This window comes from Balaenoptera ricei, chromosome 11, assembly GCF_028023285.1.
Source record: "Balaenoptera ricei isolate mBalRic1 chromosome 11, mBalRic1.hap2, whole genome shotgun sequence".
NCBI classification, from domain to species: Eukaryota; Metazoa; Chordata; class Mammalia; order Artiodactyla; family Balaenopteridae; genus Balaenoptera; species Balaenoptera ricei.
In genome coordinates, this window is record NC_082649.1 from 27,090,334 (window position 1) to 27,107,683 (window position 17,350).

The window sequence follows — 17,350 nt, forward strand, 5'->3', positions numbered from 1 at the left end:
TGTAGGTTGCCTAAGCACTAAATTCAAACATTCAAATATAAGTGATTACATATATATGGCAATGGTCCCCAAAATGAAGGAATTGCAAGGAGGAGGGAAAGGAACAGTGAGTACAGAAGTTCAAGGTTACAACTTTCTGGATATCGCACCATCTACAGAGCATGGACATTTTTTAAATATTCTAAAGCTTCCAGTTGGCCATGCAATGACTCAGAATTGGCACACACCGTCACTAAAACCAAAGGATATGCTTTTGGTTTGAAAACTGGTTTCCTGTGTCAGTTAAAATTCAGAAACACATTTGCTACTCCATGGCAACATCATTCTACAGCACCACTATTATTTAAAATTATTTTAATCAAGTGAAACTACGTATATCAAGCTTAACTTTTCACCAAGTTATAAACCCTGAATGCAAGATGTTGTAGAATAGAAATATTGATATTCCACCAGGGAAAGTAGAAGAAGAAGTCTTTTATTTTATTATTTTAGGAGCTAGAGAAAGAACTCCTGCCCCCCAAATATTAAATTTTGGTTCAAATTCAATTTAGCAAACATATATGAAGTGTCTACTATTTACCAGGTGCTGAGCTGACAAATGTGAATAAAACACAGTTGTTGCCCTCAAGACGATCACTGTGTAATGCAAACAACAGCTATGAAACAATGTGATAAGTATAATAATAGAGATCTATATAGAGCATTATAGGACCAGAAAAGAGTGTCTCCTAACCTCCTGGAAAGGACAGGAGTATCAGGGGTGACTTCCTAACGTGGTTATCCCTGAGCTGAGTCTCAAAAGATGAGCTGAGATAACCAAGCAAAAAGGAGGGAGGAGAGCCTTACAAAGGGGACCTCCTGAGTACAGCTAAGAGCAGAGCCAGCATGCTGGATTTAGGTTACTACAGATAATCCAGGGGTGTCGGAGCCTAAGGAGTGAGACCAGAAGGGGCAAAGGGTAATAAATACAATAAATACCAATACACTGATTTAAAACCATACCGAACTATACATATGATGGATAACAAAGACTTTCTTGATCGAATAGATGGACTTGGCATCTGACAGTGGAGAAAGGGAAAACCGATACCAAAAAGAAGCTTAAGACATTAAAGACAAACATTGCTCCTCTGTAATTTTGGTTAGGCAGATCCTAAGCAGTTGTAGAGACAGATAAACAACTTCCCCACTAACATCAAAAAACACCATCCACAGATGGTTAAGCTTGCCTACAACATAAACAACTAAGCCACGAACACACTCAGACAATCTCAAAAATATCACCAATGTTATGATTAATCAAAACATTATTTTGACGGCTGTATTCATTCTCATTACAGAAAAAATGTCGAAGGTGTATAACATCTCATATGCTCTTAAGTCTTTATAATGACACATATCTCCCTAGAAATTAGATTCCCTAATTATTTTCCATGCAAACAAACTAACTAAAACAATGACAATGCACCTAACAAGTAATGCTTTCCTCCAAGAGACCTTACTGTTACATTATGTCTAGTAGTCTGGGAATCAGCCCTGGCAGGACATAATGTCATGACAGTCTTTACAAAAGATTCCACGGGAGATCAAAACTATGCCTAATAACTAAAAATGTGTGATAATTTTGCTCTTACCTACCATCTAACTATCTTCTAGATAGGTGGGTTTTGGATAGGTATGCAATTAGCATATGGAAAATATGTAATATAAGTGAGCACTATAGCCTGATACTATAGTTCAGAGGAAGAGACCTTGGGATTCAACCAGATCTGGATTAAAATCTGTTCTCTATCTCTAATAGCCCTGTGACCTAAGGAGATGTACTGATCTTCCCTAAACCTGGAGGATAACGAAAGAGACGCATTTCACAAGGCCCTTCAAAAGTCCCAGCAGGATGAAGCCCCCGTCGCCCTTGGGTGACCAAACAGTAATGCATCCTATTGCACCTTTGAGTTCACTCTCCCCATTCCCTGTATCAACCCCTCTCCTGAACTCTGGCTCCCTGAGATGAAAATGTCTAAGTAAAAGACCTCCACCCAACTTCTGTAGCAGGCTCTGCTCTCAGGGTAACCCAGGACAGTATCCTAAGGTAACTGAAGCTTAGGGACCTTAACTGTAAAGTCAGAAGTTGCCGGTTTCTCACCAAACCAGACAGTTCCCCAAGGAAACTAGGTCCTTCTTCAACTGGCTGGAAGGGAACGTGCACTTCTGGATTAGAGACTTCTTACACCTTTCAGGACATTTGGTTTCCTCCAGATATTCCCTAGGGGCCAGGAAGAACCTCTTCCAGCTGCACCATGCTGCATTCTCTTCCCAAGGCCCTCCCCACGAGGGGTGTGCGGAAAACACGCAGCCTCTCCCATGCATGTGCACCCCTGGCAACTCGGGACCCATGCGGTCGGGAGTCGGAGGGCACGCACTCCTTTCCCTCCTCCCGACTGCGCACAGTTGCGATCATGATCGGTTGCATAACGCACTTTTCGATTGGCTTTTCCTTCTTCCTGATTTCTCACCTCCCAGTCCCCCACTCTTTTTCTTGCGTTCACTTCCCAAGATAAATGACCCCAGTCAAGCCCCTTTTCAGCCTCTTTAACGGAGAGCTAGGCTAAGGAAATGTCTGTCAGCAAATTAGAGTACAGCAAACACACCCTGGGAGCAAGTTGTGGCCTCAGGCTGTCCCAGGGGGTTGGCCTGTTAGTTGGTTGGAGCCCTAAATGGACATACCCATGAAGTGTCATTATCTCTTTAAAACATAGAGCAAAAGGCCACATATAGCAAAAATCACACTTCCATTTCAAGCACATCGTGGGTACCATACTCAAACAGTTTATAATTGAATTATATCAGCTGGATTTATATTGAAGGCCTCCAGTCTTCAGCTATGTCAGAGGTAATCTGTTGACCAAAGTAAAAAAGTCTCATCATAAGTGGCATTACTATGGAAGACATCAGCCTCAGTGAGGTGTTATCCCTCCCACCAATCACCAATCAAACCCTTACCCAGGGACCTGTGTTTAAAAGGAGGAAACAAGAAACATAAAATTTAAAAAGAAATGGTACCAATGTAATTCCATAGATAGTATAGTGTTATATAGTTTCATATATTTATAATTATTCACATCAAAAGTGTATAAAGGACTAATAAAATCTTTAATTAAGCAACTTAGACAATAGAGCGGAACAGTAATATTGAAGTTTAAACACAGAAAAAGTACAAAAAGGGATATAGTTTAGCAGGTAGTGGGTTCTATGTTATCCCTCTGAACCATTCATTGAAGGCCACTAGGAAAGAGTAATCTTGCTGTATAACCAACGAGAGTTGAATTAGTTTACACTCCTCAGAACAGAGATCTGTGGCCTGAGGAGGAAAAGTAGAAGAGGCAGGTGCTGATAAGAAACAAAAAAGGTGGGAAACATTAGGGGCTCTGCCCACCAAGATGGGAGCACCACATTTCAGAGCCAAATAGAGCTGCATTGCTTATACACTACTTGAGTCAACAACTGTAGAGGGAACATATTTCCGTTAATGTGACTGCAATGAAGTAGGGGGAACTTGCTAAACTAGCATTGATTTGAATTCTGTGATTTGCCAGGCATTGTGCCAAGTGATTTATGCTGCCTGCTCATTTAACTGTTCAAAATATTCCTATAAAGTAAATATTATAAACCCATTTTGCAGATGAGAAAGCTGAAGCGTGGGTTTTATGCACCTTTTCCCAGGACCAAACAATCAGTAAGTGGTAGAGCCAGACATGCCTCTCTGACTCCAGGGTCACTGTTCTTTTTCACTACCCAAGGCTGCCCATCTTTCTTTTTGTTTGAGTCAGGATAAATTATTGCCAAACTTTTAATCTACAGTTTTCATTTCCGGAGAAGTAAAGAGTTTTCTCTACAAGATGCCAGAAGTGTTATTTGCAGCATCTAGCTAGCTTAGGAACAAGAAGAACAATTCTTGTAGGTTCCAATATTGACCCCTATGTTTAGAAATGTAGGCTGTGTTTCTGAATTGCATTGAATTGAATTGAATCACATAGAAATTGACTAGAATAGGCCTGATTTACTGACTTTTGAATTTGGAATTAAATAATTAAAATTTTTAGTTTTGTAAATTAAAGAAACTCTTTGAAGTGGAATGAATAGCCAGGGCTGATATCTTTCCTTGAAAAGAGAAAAAGCAAACACAGAAAAGAGAAGCGCCATTTCCAGACAGAGACTGAAGGGAAGGAAGTTTAACTGCCAGGTCTTCAATGATTCTTTCTGACTCTAAGACCACTCTCCAGAGGATGATCTGGAGGGCTCTGGGCAAATCTCTTTGGAGACAGCTCTGCATCTTCCTGCTCACCTTCTTCCCTTTCTAAAAATGTCTCAGCTTGTCTTTGAAATATTTGTGACATCAAAATGCAATTCTGTCTTTTCTCTTGCCTTTTCTCTGAACAGCAGTCCATAATTACCCCCTCTACCACCACCCATAAACCCCTAGAATGTGCGCATGTATAATATATCATGCGTGTGTTCAACAAAAAATGGGTTTTTTTCTGCATAGAGAAAGCCTTGGAAATCTGACAAAGTCTTCAAGTTTCTATAACAGAATTTTAAGCACAGTATCTTTTTCTCTGCATTTAACATTGACCCCAGGCATCTTCTGTGGCTTTAAAGTCTACAAAATTATTATTCAATTTACATTCTTAGGGTTACATGAATGCCAGTTCCTTGCAGGCATTGTGGTTGGCTTGTCCTGGGATACTCAAGTTGCCTTATCCCCATTTCTTTTGCAAACTTAATCAAGAGTTTAAAGGTCATTTTTACTAGCCTTTGGGATGTCATGTTTCATGGAATGCCTCATGCATGGTCTGGAGCTCTAAACAGTATGCACAGTCACCTGCATCATTGACAGAAGCTACTTTACTTAGGGTGTTGCACCACTTGGGAAAGCTCCAGATAGAGGAGAATTTATCACAACAGTAATATAGTATGAAGTTATTTGCAAAGAAATATATTACCAGATAAATACCCAACGTGGATATCAGAGTGGATTAGCCCTGCATGCCATTTAAAGAAAGAAAACTACTTTGTAATAGGAAAATTATTTTTATATCTCTGATCTCACCTGCTGCATTTCCCTTCCATTCTGCTGATAATTTTATACACTTTTATGAAGAGCAATTCCAGACTCCATTATTGTTCCAAGTGCTGACATTCTTGTAGAAAATGAAAAACTGCCATAACCTTCCCTCCTGCTCTTAAAGTCCTCGAAGAGGTGGATCAGACCAGAGAATCTTCTGACTTAGGGTAAATTTTTTGTTCTTTTACATAAATCCCCCAGGCAGAAATAAGGAAGAAGTATTTCAAACCAATTCCAAATATTTCACTTGGAATCGCTCCCTGAGAAGAATGGAGCCACTGCCAATTAGCATATCTGTAGATCTTCTGAACAAACCCAGTAATACTTTCATTAATAAGTTGACAGAACAGAGCCCCCAGCTGTCACCTGGGTACATACCCCAACAGGAGAATTAAAACATTAAATAAAATAAAGAAGGTCAAATGATTATTATTTCTTAAAATGCCTTTGTAAGGCAGGGTCCACAGTCAAACTGGTCTACCCCAGCTCTCTCATTTTACAGGTGAAGAAACTGAGGCCTGAGGAAGTTAGAAGAGCTTTACAAGGTCATGTGGCTACTTAGTGACAGAGCCAGCACTGATGCCCAAGTATCTTGACCACTGATCTAGTGTTCTTCTCACACTAATAAAAATAATCTCTAATGTGCTATTTAACTATTTTCATAGCTTAGAGAGATAACATAGCAATTTGTTTTGTTTTTCTCAAAAGCTTAATTATACCTAGTAATCACATATCATTGTTCTTTCAGATGTCCACTGGAACAACTGTAATGTCACTAAAATATAAATGTTTGGTCCCATTTCCTCTTTTTCATTTTTATCCAAAATATGTTATTGGGATGGTTTTCCACTCATCTGATTCAGGGTGCTTTTAGTGTCTTTTACCCTAGGTAGTCGTAAAATGGTCCTCTATCTGGAGTTGCCCAGGGCACACTGAGTGGCCATAACTCCCTACTTCCAGAATGCCTGAGACAAGAGGGGGAAACCAACAAACCACAGTATTCACCTGACTCTCTCAGGTACCCTCAAAAAAGTACCAGCTTTAAACTCTGGTACTCCTAGGACATCTAAAACTTGGGTTGAGATCAAAATAAGCCAATAACCAGGGGTGGTCTTTCTGAGCCCTTTACATGAGCCAGGGAGCTAGGTAGGAGCTGGTGAGATACAATGTCCAAGGTACAAATTTACCCATATTACAAAGAAACACTGACTTGGGCCCCAGGTTTAAAAGCTAAGGGGGTTTTCTCAGGGAGTATCTTAGCTCAGCCAGCTACAACAAAAATATCATGGACTATATGGCTTTATAAATAACAGAAATTTAGTTCTGGAGGCTGGAAGTGCAAGATCAGGTGCCAGCATGGTCAGGTTCTGGTGAGACTCTCTTCTGGGTTGCAGGCTGCCGACTTCTTATATCCTCACATGGCAGACAGCAAAGGGTGGAAGCAAGCTCTCTCTCATCACACTTATAAAGGCACTAATCCCATTCATAAGGGCTCCACCCTCATGATCTCATCTAATCCTAATACCTGCCAAAGACTTCACCTCCTAATAATATCATTGGGGGTGGGGATAGAGTTCCAGTATATGAATTTGGGAAGTGGGGGTACACGAACATTCAGTCCATAAGAGGGAATGTTCACTCAGTTATGCATAATACAATACGAAATTTAAGATACTTCAAAGAACTTCACCTTATTAGTCACTTGAGTTCTTTGGGGAAAAAGGGAAATCTCAGGAATTAAATCATCACTCTTAAGGAAAAGAATGCACTATTTAGTATTTCTTTGGGTTTCATTAAATTTCTGTTTGTGCTCTGCACTTCACTTTTAAAACATGGCCAGGTACATCCTTATTAGCCACTTCAATCTTGTGGCTAATATTCAGATGTTTCCCATCATCTGCTCCAATTTTAAATGCTCTTACTCGTACATGTCAACATAGACGGAACTCTTTATCAAAAGAAATTTTCCTTTCTTTTTTTAAATGCATTTGTACCTCTAGGACAGAAGCTAACATATTTTATGAATATCATGGAAAAATAATAAAATTAAAATACGATATGGCTATTACCAAAACCTAGAGAAGGGAAATAACACTGCACACAATTTCAACCATTTGATCATGACGTATTTTTAGATTAAAAAAATTATATCTGTGAACTCCAATAGTTTCCAAATTACCCTTTGATGACAGACTTCAGAGACTGAATCAATTGGGTTTTAGTAGCAGTAGGTACCAAGATACTGTGTTAATAGGAACAGTAAAGTGGTCCCTTCTTTTAACAACATCCTCTCCTTTTAACTTAATGCCAAATAAACACAACTCCTGGAATGAAGATTTAATAGGGGGGAAAAAGGGAAAATTTCTCAACAAATAATAGCAGCAGCACTTAAAGCACATGAGGAATTAAGATACATCTCTGCCACCAGATTAGTAATGAATAAATAGAGCCCACTAATTTTTACTGTGCTTGCAGTAAAACAGACCACACAGGCCTTCTCTTCTGGAATCTGTAAGTAGTGCTTTAAAATCCTTACATGGCTTTAGCACCTGTAATGACTTAGGATGTTCAGGGATGTCTAAAGGAAAAGGTACTCAGCATTTTCTTACACACACAGTTAAAAATAATTTCCTGACTGTTAGCTACTGTGACTCAGAGGACAGCTTCAGGCCCAAACATCAGGGGTATTATTTTCTAGTCACCTATTATCTACATTAGCCTTTTTTTTAATGTGACTCATCAATTACCCATATATAAATTCATCCTCCAGCCCTAATGATTGATATAAACGTTCCCCATCCATGATAACATAATTTACAGTACTAACTCCTTTCATCTACAATTCTGCATAGGTTTTTGACTTATACTAAGATCCCACATCACTTTAATTTTTCATATGGAATTCATTTCAGGAGCTGCACCCCGGGAACCCCTCACATGACATCTCATTTTCAGGACAATCTGTAAACACTGTGACAATCTGTAAGCCAGCCTGATAGGAGGCTATGTTTACAGAGACCCCAAGGACCCGCTGCTGCTGAAGGGAGAATCGCTCTTACTGTGTTGCTGTTCCCCACATTCGTGATAGTTCCTGCTAATGGCTGTGTTCTGACTGATGCTGGCACAGAACGAACGCAGATACAGCAGAAACCACTCAGGCGGAGGCCTGGATAGCTGTACAGCCTTTAGTTCTCTGGGAGCAAGGCAGGGCTCAGAATGTTTATACAGAGGCAGAAACATCCCACATTCCCCCTTTCCAACCCCAAAATTCCCACTGTCATTGTACTATCCAGATGTGCCCTGTGTTACAACGGAAATTTGACAGTAAAAGTTTTTAGGAAAAGCCCCACGGATTCTGTGCATTTGCCACCCTTTCTTTCCTATAGCTCAATTCTAAACCTGCTAGTTTTAAAAAACAGGCATGTCTTTAAAGATTATGATTTGGGCCTAGAACCGGTGTCATGGGAAAACTGACTGAGAACACTTGGAAGCACGGGTATATGACATATTCAACTGGGCATGAAACAGTTAAACAGTAAAAGCCTGTCAAGGCAGCCAGTGAACAGCTTTTAACCAAGGGCTGCTGATGTCATGGGGGGTCGTTGATAGCAAAACACAGGAAGTAACAATAAAGTAAATGACTTCTGAGTAGTGGGGGAGACTTTTTTTTAACTAGTGCTCAGCCTGAAGTTTGTTCTATTTCCCACCCTTAAATCCGAGAGAATCTTCAAAACCTTTCCATTACCACTGCAAAGAAAAGACATTTATTTCCAGGCAGCTATAGAATAACTAAACAAGTACCAAATGAGAGGCTAATCATATGTCCAGCATTAACATGAATCCATATAGTAGGAAATATGAAGCAAATAGCTAAAGCCATGAAAATCAGTACATAAGGAGTTTGCACTTCAAATGCTAAACTTTGTAGTAGAGGGACTAAGAATTCTCCATAATTCATATATCAGTCCTGACACAAATAAGTGACCAAGCCTACATGGGCCACTGTAAGATGGAATGCATCAGCATGGGCCATGGATCAACGTGATACCAGGAGATAACAGAAAAAACAAGTGGCCAGACTTGAACCAAGGCAGTTTGAAACAGACCACTTGTCATGTGTATTTATCCTTGGATTTGGGTTTGTCTAATGTTTCCCTGTGATCAAATTCAGATTATGCATTTTTTGCAAGATATCAAAGTCCATCGTGACAATGTAAGTGACATTTTCTTCTTCTCACAATATCACAACAGGAGGCGCATGGCCCTGATTAAGGCAGTGGAGGCCAGGTTTCTCCACTGATATGTTAAGAGGCTCCGCTGACTTCCTCCACTCATTTCCAGTTCAACAGCAACTCCATCACATTGTCAAAGGCACAAAGAATATTTAATTATAAATACTTCCCCTATATCCAAACAGGAAATAAGCTGAAATCATCATTTATACTTTGACTGAAAGTCATCCATGCCACATACTCTTTAACCTGTATATTTGTACTTAAATTTTTTAAATTTGTAGTAGAGAATTGAAAAACTTTGCCTGATGTCAGGGAAGTTTCTGGCATCAAAAATCAAGTAGAAGAGACCTTAGAGGGGAGAAGGCTTTTTTTGTCTCAGTCTTATTAAATGTCTGGCCGACTCTAATTTAAACATAATATTTTAGGGTTCTAAATATCAGGTTTTCTGTGATAAAGAATGGTGGTATTACTATGATCTCACTTGCCCATTCCTTAATTCATTCTTTATTTCTTATTTCTGTCTTTCTATCTTGCTTTCCTTTCTGTCCTTATATTCCCTTCATTCCTTCCTTCTGTGGATAATCATATAAGCTACTTTTTGTCTTCCTGTGCCCAAAGTACTGATGGCTAGATGCCAGAAAGCAGAGATATTTCTCAAAAATCAGTGCCCTCTCTTTCTCCTCTCCCACTGCCCTTGACCTGGACATACACCTCTCCTTAGGTGCTAGATGATTGGAAACACACACATTTAAAATTCATCTAATTCATTCTTTCATTATTTACCTAAATTATCATAGTCGGATTGATAAGTGTGGTTTTCTGTTGTAGTTTAGAAGACTCTGGTGTGGCAGGATGTCCACTGCCAATTAGAAGGCTTCCAGAGAATGAGCTGAAAATCTCTTCGTTGCTTGTCACGGGACAAAGCTTATTAACTTTCCCTAACTTCCCTTTACTCAGCCAACTCTGTGCAGTTCATAATATTCCAGACAACTTGTGGTGGGGGTTAAATGAAACAAAATAGGTGAAGGCACACTATAAACTGTAATAAAGCTGAACAAATATAAATTATCGCTTTCATTACTCTTTTAGACAAAAGATTATCCTTTGAATTTGCTCAAGGCACCAGTCTGATACGCGTGCTTTTATGCACTGGTTCTGAAGATACCAATTAGAAGAAAAAGACATAGTCTCTCAACTGGAATGATAAAACTTCAAGACAGAAAAGTACATTAGATTTCCCCTAGGTATATCCTGGGAGTCCTACATCTAAAAATGAAGATTTGGTGGGCTCAGTGATCTATTCAAAGGAGAAGCGGAAGAAGGAAAGGATGAAGATCATTTTCTACATCTATCTTTTATGTCTATTTGTCTATCTATCTATCTGTGAGAGACGAAGAGAGAAAGAGCACGAGAGGAAAAGAGAAAGAGGGAGATTAAAAGAGAGAAAGAGTGCACATCTTGGCTTCACTTATTAAATCTCTCTTTGAAAAAAAAAAGAGGAGGAGGAGGAGGAGGAACACCATGAAACAGAATATCCCCGGGCCTGGCAGGTCTGACTAAATACTCTGAGGATGTCTCATTAGTGGACCTGATTCTAATGCTACTTCTACAGGATACCTGATGACCCAGTGTCTACTGATGAACATTAATTGTTAAGTTGCTTTTTCTTCCCTAAACAAAGAGTCAAATGCATTGCCTGTGCTGTGGTTTCCTTAATGCCACTATTGTGCAGGGATTCACTCAGCAAGCTAGGGGAATAGCATGTGGATATTGAATACAAAGAGACAGTAGTTTCCAAATGCAGCCTCCAAAAGACAAGATCGTCCCTGCACCCTGCATGGGATGGAATGAAACTGTTTTGTCCAAAATTAAAAAGCCTGACCTGCGGGTCCTTAGAACAGAAAAAGATTTCCTATGAAGGTGACATCTGGATTCTCTCCTTGCTTCTGCTACTACCGCTGTTTTTACCACCATTTTCTGTATTCCCATTTCTTTGCTGCAACTGTCAAAAGTTAAGTTTGAAAATATTTTATCCAGCCCTCTTGCACTAAATTCGGGTGAGAGGGAAGTTTATGATTTCTCAAGAGGATATACTTTAAAAGGGTTGAAAGGCCCCACCATTTCTTCCAGAAATTTTAATAAGCATATAGAAATAGCCAGCTGGCTAATCCTGGGAATATCCCTTCTCCCTGTTCATTTTATAGAAAGATCCTGTGGTCAGGAAATATAAAGCTTTCAACACATTGACCACAGCTAGGATTATAGCCTCATATGGTAGAGCTTTTTTCCCACTGTCTTTTTCTGGGTGTTGGCAATATCCAGCCGTTCTTTCACGGGTGTCGAAGTCACCTTCACCCTTCACTCACCGGGGAGAACTTCAAGATTGACTGCACTAATGAGGGAGTCTGGAATTGAGACATTACATGTAAATCCATCAGTGTGATTAAACTTAGCATGCACACTGTGTATGCTCGGTATTTTCAAAGAGCTTGGCTATTAAATGGCTTCATATTTTTATACCTTTTGGCACCCTCATAAAAGGACTTAAGGAAACAGAATTTTTCCTCCACTGCTACAGATGGACTAAGGCAAATCTATGCTAAGAAGCTATAAAATAATTTGAAACGTCTCAGGTTCATTGGTAAATCAAGTCGGTAGCTCTGCAGAATATTTTTACATGTATAAAAATACATATATTAGTAAAGTTATAAGTGTATATAATAGCAGATATATGGTGCAAAACCTGTTGAGTTGCAAATAAAGTAAAACCTCATTAATTCAGACTCACTTAAATCAGAATTTCTGACCTGACAAAAGTCTGGCTGAGCAGAAGTTTTCTTTACCATATCAATGGAGAAAAGACTTGCTGAACAATTGGCCAGTGTAAATACAGATTACAGGGAGAGTACATAAACTGTTTAAGAGAATACACTGTCTTTAGTATTCTTGAGCACTTGAGGAGCATCCATTTACATACAAATAACTGAGAGTATGCTTACAAAGCAACCTTATTATTAACCAGAGTACTCTAATTTCTGAAAGGATTCTTTAATTATTTCAAGTATACTTCTTCTGTATACTTGAAAGAGGTAAAGCTGCATCCTTTTAAAATATTCTATAGTTCCAACTTCTCACAAATGTATGCACCTTTTTGTCCAGTTGATATAAATCAGTATGTGTTAAAATATATATCATGCTATTATACAATAAAACACTAGCATTGTCGTTTTTGCATATCAAGTTCTGTAACAAAATTTAGTACAGTATTTGTGAATTTCTGTGGTTCCTGTAGATACAGCCTCCTGTTAAGTATGGCAGTATGGAATGACAGAAAGAGCATGGACCTTATCTGCTCTCCGATTACCTGCAAGTCGAGCTTGGGTCTCAACCTGAGGCTAGGTTTCTCATCCGATAAAATCAAGAGAGGTGCTTTTGCATCCACTTTACATCTCAAACTTGTTGCGAGGACCAAATTACACGATGTTACTTAAGTCAATGAAAATACTTCATAAAGTGAAATGCAAATGTTACAACTATTTTATCTATATAATGGATACTTTGATTTAGAAGGAAATGTTGATGAGGCATACCATATTAAGATACGCAGATATAAACTTCAAATTCATTATTACCTGAAAAATATACTATGTCCTAGCTTGGGGTGGAACTAGAGTAAAAGAAATTGAAACAATCTATAAATATCAATACATACTCATTCTATTTACCATCTAGAGTGCATCATTAGGAGTTGAAACCACCAGGCATTTTAGCAATCTGTCGAAAACTTTTAGATTTTAAAAATCTGATGGGCTTCCCTGGTGGCGCAGTGGTTGAGAGTCCGCCTGCCAGTGCGGGGGACGCGGGTTCGAGCCCTGGTCTGGGAGGATCCCACATGCCGCAGAGCAACTGGGCCCGTGAGCCACAGCTGCTGAGCCTGCGCGTCGGGGGCCTGTGCTCCGCAACAGGAGAGGCCGCGATGAAGAGTGGCCCCCGCTTGCCGCAACTAGAGAAAGCCCTCGCGCAGAAACAAAGACCCAACACAGAAAAGAAAAAAAAAAAAAAAAAAATCTGAGATACATTGTGTAGGTAAGGTTTAAACAAAAATTTCACAAATGTACAGGGTTTAGGAAACACAGGATGGATCAATGCAAAGCACAGATAAAACCATGTCCAAACCGAGAGCCCTTACAGCCTTGTGCACCTGCCCTAATCTAGCCAGGAACTAGCACAATGGCTGGCACAGAGAAGGCACTCAACAATTATCTGTCATACTAAGATGCCTCTTGCCAACTATCAGATAACCCTAGATAGATCCACAAAGGCAGGGTCAACATACTTGCCTTCAAGGACTAAAGACTGTACATTTCACAGGTAAAAGCCCATGTCTGTCTTGTTACTGATGTGTCCCCAAATTCTGCAATTTAGTAATTGCTCAGCAAGTGTTTGTTGAATGAATGAGCAAGGACTACATGTTTCATGTAAGTTGATTAAGACGTGGTCTTTACACTTGGAGTTTATCATATGAGATGGCCAGGGAGAGACTTTCATAATAGGACAATGGGGAAGTGTCCTGTTATGAAGTTAGTGCTCTGAGAACATAATGCATTGATTTGTTATCCCAGTTGTACCTTAGAATCACCTGAGGATCTTTTGAAGCAATACCAGTGTCTCAGATCAAATAAATCAGAGGAAGGGGCTTGGACGTCAGTATTTTTTTAAAATTCTCTCTAGGTGATTTTAATGTGCAGCCAAGGTTGAGAACCCTGGGACAAGAAGTTAAAACAAGTAATTATAACGGGAGGTAAAGGAGTTAGGAAAGAAGTGTTTCTCAGATGAGGTGATATTTATGTTGGGTCTGTTTTCCCTATGATCCATCGAGCCCAGAAAAATGCTAAGATTTCTTCCCCTTCCAAATTTCCAACAGAGTGTGTCTTCTCTAGGGAGTATGAAGACCTGCTTCTCCCACACTGCTCCTATAGACTCTTCCAAGTTATAAATCTCAAGGACTGAAAGGGGCATCAGTGAGTCTTCAGAGTCCTAAAGTCACACCTCCCTGGAGGGTAAGATTCAATACCTCAATCTGGAGCAAGACTGGAATAAAAGGCAGAACAGAGACCTTGTGATTCTCAAATGGATGAACTGGCTAATAGTGTCCACTTTTCTTCACTTTGGGAGTTCTTCACATGTGGTCATATTAAAGGTGTGTGGTTTCAGATTTAATCATGACTGGCATGATCTGAGAAGTCAAAGCAGCATCTCTATCTGCCACAAGTTTCAATCATGTTCACACTGAGTTATGTTAACTTACACTTACTTTTATTTAAAATAAGTGAAGAACCTGGTCCACCACATTAGGAGGGAAAAACAAGGGAGTTCTTTATCTTATGAACCTGACCCTCCAATCCCAACTAAGTTGGAGGAACAATTTTCACCTTCTTTTTGTAACTAATACAAAAAATTGTAATGCCAAGAGAGTATCTGTCGTAAGGGATCTGTCTTTAAAATACTGTACTTCAGTCCCATGCGATCAGAATTTTTTAAGGCCTCTTCTTCAAAACTACTGAAAGATATGTAGAAAAACAATTGGACACTTATTTAGAATAAAAACCAAAGTCCTAAGATCTTTTGTAGAGGAAAGAACACTTTGAAACTAAAGTTCTAATGGCAATCTGCCAGGAGCTACATGCATGAAACTGGACAAGCCATTCTCTAAGCATCTGTAAAATGAAGTGGTCAGGCTGATGTCGTTAAAAGAAACTTTTCCATGTTAACATTTTGTCCTACTTTAAATTCAACACATTGACAATAGTTTCCAAACGCATCCAAGGCAAGCAAGAGACTATCCTGAGGTAAGAAAAAGCCAAGCCTCCCCCTAGTGCTTTCAACATTTGTTTACAGATTTCTACATTAAAAATCATTTGAGGTTTGATCTCACCACCACCACCTTTGGACAGGGCCTTTTTTTGTCTCACTAAGTATCTTAGCACCAAGGCAGTTCTACCCTGACCAAGTTCTGAAGAATCCTGGAAGATTACATCTATATAACTTTTATGCGTATAGGCAGCCCATATGGACTTTACTGGTCCCTAGAAACTTCTTCCTACACAACTATGCTCATTTAAACGAAAGAGCTACAGCTCATGTGCTTTATTTCTCTGTGTAAGGTAGGCTGTATGTGAATAAAAGGAAGGGGCTGCGAGGCAGTAGAAGGCAACATACAAAAGGAACTGTTATAATTACTGTTTTCTGTCTCATCATACTTATTCAGGGACTACAAAGCAATGAATAAAAAGGATACGTGAGTAGAATGACAGGGCGGGTCAGTTCTAAAGACAGTCATACTTTCAGGCCCACCACCAGTGGATCCAACAGGTGTATTCAATACAACTGCATTTACAGATCTAACAGAGCTGGAAAGAATTTATGACCTCCATTGCCTGTGTAAACAACAAAAAAAAGGTGCTTCTGGGGGAACATAAACTTTCCCTTCACGTCTATATATTTCATAGGCCCTTCTCTCATATTAATGAGATTTTAGATATTACCTATAGGATCTCTAAAACCCTTGCTATATGTATTTTTGTGGCCAGGTACTTATAAAGCCAAAGACTTCTCAAGGAACCAATTGGACAGAAAGGGAACTTAACGTGCATTTGATCAGCATCATGAATTATCTTATTAAACCAACCCAGGGTATGAATGACGGCAGGTCCAAAGGAGAATTAAAATCACCCACATCTTCCCCAAAGCTGAGAAGGGCCACAAAGGACCTAACTGATTATGAGGTTAGAAATTATGTTTTCAAGCTCCCATCTGGAGGCATGTTTGTTTCTTACCGTGTGAGTTTGCTCCTGAGTTCTTCAATGGTCTGTTCTGAAAGGGTGAGACTGACTGAAACAAATGCCTCTGTCTTCAGGACTTAAAAAAAATCATTGAAAACAATGTAGGGATATAAATGTCTGTGCCCACAGCCAAGATAAAAAATGCAAAGTCTGGGCCACCTTGCCTTTAATTTTCTAACTGCTGTTTTGTAAGGCTGTGTCATGCTTCTCAGTTCAAACACGCTTTGGCTCTTTATTATTCATGGACCTTTTTCCCAGTCAGTGGTGTTGAATAATAAAACAGCCCAGGATCAAATGGGCCAATTCTCCACGCCTGACACCAACTGCTACTGTTCGCTGGGCTCTGCCAAGCGTTGCCTCTGATAATGAGTGGGATTTGGTTAAACAGTAAATTAATGAATAATGAAATATCCAGGTTGATCAGTTAGAGAGCACGCTTGCTTTGCCCTGGGCTAAACGCTTGGGGCAGAAATTACTCTCAAAAGGCACTTGCCTGGCTGCTGGTCTGGATAACTATTTTACAGCCTATTGCTTGACAGAATGCTGGGGAGGGGGGAACCAGTGGGGGAGAGGAAAGGAAGAAGGACAGAGTTATTAACAGCAAAAAAAAAAAAAAAAGAGAGAGAGAGGAAGAATAACCTAGTTATCACCTTGTAGGTTTCTAAACTGCATGTGTGAGAACAAAGTCACAAATATGATCTGGAGAAGTCTGAGTTCTAAAATTCCCAACACATGTTTAACATCAAGGAGGAATGATGAATGAAAACAGTCTTCTGTGTGTGCCTGTGCACATATGAGATTAAACGTAGAACGACTGCACTGCAGACGCATGTTCCCGTGTACTCGTTCGAGTGAGGACATGCGGAGAAGCCATCCAGTGTCTAGCTGACAGGAAAACAACACCCTCATGTTAAGGCTTCATCCTCTGATTCTTAGACATACCCCCTTGTACAAATTTTAGAATATTAAAAATAGGACTTTTCCAAAAACCTCCATTAGGAAAAATGTTTCACTGCAACTGAGATTCTATATCTGTGCGTGTACGTGCATGTGTGTGTAGTTCATCACTTTTCAACTTTAACTTCACGCAAGAGTCTTAAATTGTTATGTAAGTTTATGCATGTATTAGTAATAGGTTCGCTCATTCAAGA

General features: G+C 39.5%; 1 long non-coding RNA gene across 4 annotated transcripts in view; it reads right to left on the reverse strand.

Annotated features, from left to right (window-relative positions):
* Positions 1-16,359, reverse strand: part of LOC132374621 (uncharacterized) — a 530,077-nt gene extending 513,718 nt beyond the window's left edge. For all 4 annotated transcript variants that reach the window (XR_009505699.1, XR_009505698.1, XR_009505697.1 and 1 more), the window contains exon 1: positions 16,194-16,359. This is a non-coding gene — a long non-coding RNA (uncharacterized LOC132374621). The remainder of the gene's footprint in view (positions 1-16,193) is intronic.
* Between the last annotated feature and the right edge of the window lie 991 nt (positions 16,360-17,350).